General features: G+C 45.8%; 1 non-coding gene across 1 annotated transcript; it reads right to left on the minus strand.

Annotated features, from left to right (window-relative positions):
- Positions 1-959: 959 nt before the first annotated feature.
- On the minus strand, positions 960-1,066 carry LOC120250784. The gene has a single exon (XR_005533121.1). It is a non-coding gene; the product is annotated as a small nucleolar RNA R71 (small nucleolar RNA).
- Between the last annotated feature and the right edge of the window lie 1,280 nt (positions 1,067-2,346).

Below are 2,346 nucleotides of genomic sequence, written 5' to 3' on the forward strand. Positions count from 1 at the left end.
GACTCGACGGGCGTAGACGGAACACGCGCCCGTGGATAATTTCCACACGCCCATGTTGATTCTCTGTTTCTGCGATTTTCGGCCGGCTGTGAACACTAACTGCTACAGCGATTTTCTGCAGTGATTTGCTACAGTGCCCTACTACAGTACTATGCCAAAAATACTCCCGAATCCACTTTTCATCGAGGTAACATAAACGGGCACACGTTTATGCCGTGGATCGCTTTGCTTCTTCAATGACGGATAAGATGATGGAGATCTTGTTCTATGTGCATAAGTCGGAATGCTTGAGTGTGACTGCCCTTGTGCCCCTCCAAATGGTTGTGTAAACTCAAATACGGGGAGGTTGGCACACACTCTAGCATCTCGCACCCTACATGCACGAAAGTAACATAAAAACACGCATATTAGTGTAAAAACCCAAGGAAAGTAATGCTCGACATAAGGAAATAATGCTTCGCATTCATATCGCACAAGCACTTATCAAACGTACACTTAGAAGAAAAGGGAAAGAGCTTGTGCAAGAACAGTCTAATCTAGCTGATTTGGAAGCGGAAGACTCTGAAAACATGGCAGAACAGAATGAGCAACAACGAACATTATCCGATTATGCCAGACCTTCAGTGTTGGGGACACAATCGAGTATTGTGCGTCCCCCGATTACAGCTCAGAACTTTGAGTTGTAGCCGGCATTCATCCACATGTTGCAGCAATCTGCACAGTTCAACGGTTTGGCCGATGAGGATCCAAACAGTCATATAGAGAGTTTTCTCGAGGTGTGTGATATGCTGAAGATAAACGGAGTGACGGATGATGCCATCCACTTGAGAGGCTTCCCATTTTCCCTAAAGGGGAGAGCGAAACAGTGGCTACACTCATTACCTAGAGCGTCAATTACCACGTGGGAGGAGATGGTAGAAGCTTTTCTAGCCCGTTATTTATCTCCCGGAAAATCAGCAAAGCTTAGGAACGAGATCTCATTCTTTGTTCAGTTGGAATTGGAGTCTCTATTCGAGACATGGGAAAGGTTCAAGGAGCTCCTGAGGAAGTGCCCGCAACACGGATTCCAGGAGTGGATTATTGTTCAAACCTTTTACAATGGTTTGAACCCGAGTACAAGGCAACTCTTGGATGCGGCAGCAGGAGGTACCTTAGGTAGCAAGACCCCCGATGAGGCCCGTCAATTGATTGAAGAAATGGGGTTAAACAGCTACCAATGGAATGCTAGGGAGAAGAAGAAAGTGGCCGGTCTCCATGAGATAGACGCGGTAACTTCATTGGCGGCTCAAGTGGAGAGTCTGAGTAAGAAGTTAGATCTTCTAACTTCAAATAGAGTGGCGGCCGTGACTATTTGCAACGGGTGTGGTGGAGGACATGCTCCCTCCGATTGCCCAATCTCTATTGGTGATGGTTCTTCGGTGGAGAACGTTGATTTTGTAGGTAATGGCATGAGACCTCAAGGAAACCCATATAGCAATACCTACAATTCGGGATGGAAGAAGCATCCCAATTTCTCATGGAGTAACCAAGGTCCACAAAAGGCCATGGGGCCACCGGGTTTCCAACAATAACAAGCCCCTCAGGTGGAAAATAGAGTCTCAGGTTTGGAAACTCAAATGAGTGACCTAAAGAAGTACTTGACTAGATTTATACAACCAACAAATACAAGGTTTGAATCAGTCGAGTCTACACTTCGCAACCACACCGCCTCTTTGCATAACCTTGAAAATCAAGTGGGGCAAATTGCGAAGTCTCTCTCTGAAAGGCCACATGGAAGTTTGCCGAGCAATACAGAGACCAATCCTAGAGAGCACATGAAGGCGATCAATTTGAGAAGTGGTTGTGAGGTTGAAGGTAGGCTTCAGAATGAGAAGCCAAAAGAACACGCACCTGAGGTTATAGAGGTAGAAGAGGGACAAGCAAAAAGAAAGAGGTGGCACCCCCACCTTTCAAGCCAAGAATCCCTTATCCCTCTAGATTGAAAAATGACCAAGGGGATGAACAGTATAAGAAGTTCCTGAGTTTGTTTAAGCAACTCCACATCAATATTCCTTCTGTTGAGGCATTGGCCCAAATGCCTAAGTATGCTAAGTTCTTGAAAGACTTGTTGACTGACAAGAGGAAGTTGGAGGAAAGTGCTTCAGTGATTCTAGATGCTTCATGCTCGGCGGTGTTGCAAAATAACATGCCGAACAAGAAGAAAGACCTGGGAAGCTTCATCATTCCGTGCAATATTGGCAATTTAAGTGAGGAAATGGCATTGGCGGATTCAGGGGCTATTATCAACGTCATGCCATACACTTTCTTTCAAAAGCTAGGCATGGGAGAGCCTAGGCCTACTCGGAT

Source organism: Dioscorea cayenensis, chromosome 19, assembly GCF_009730915.1.
Source record: "Dioscorea cayenensis subsp. rotundata cultivar TDr96_F1 chromosome 19, TDr96_F1_v2_PseudoChromosome.rev07_lg8_w22 25.fasta, whole genome shotgun sequence".
In the NCBI taxonomy this organism is placed as follows: Eukaryota; Viridiplantae; Streptophyta; class Magnoliopsida; order Dioscoreales; family Dioscoreaceae; genus Dioscorea; species Dioscorea cayenensis.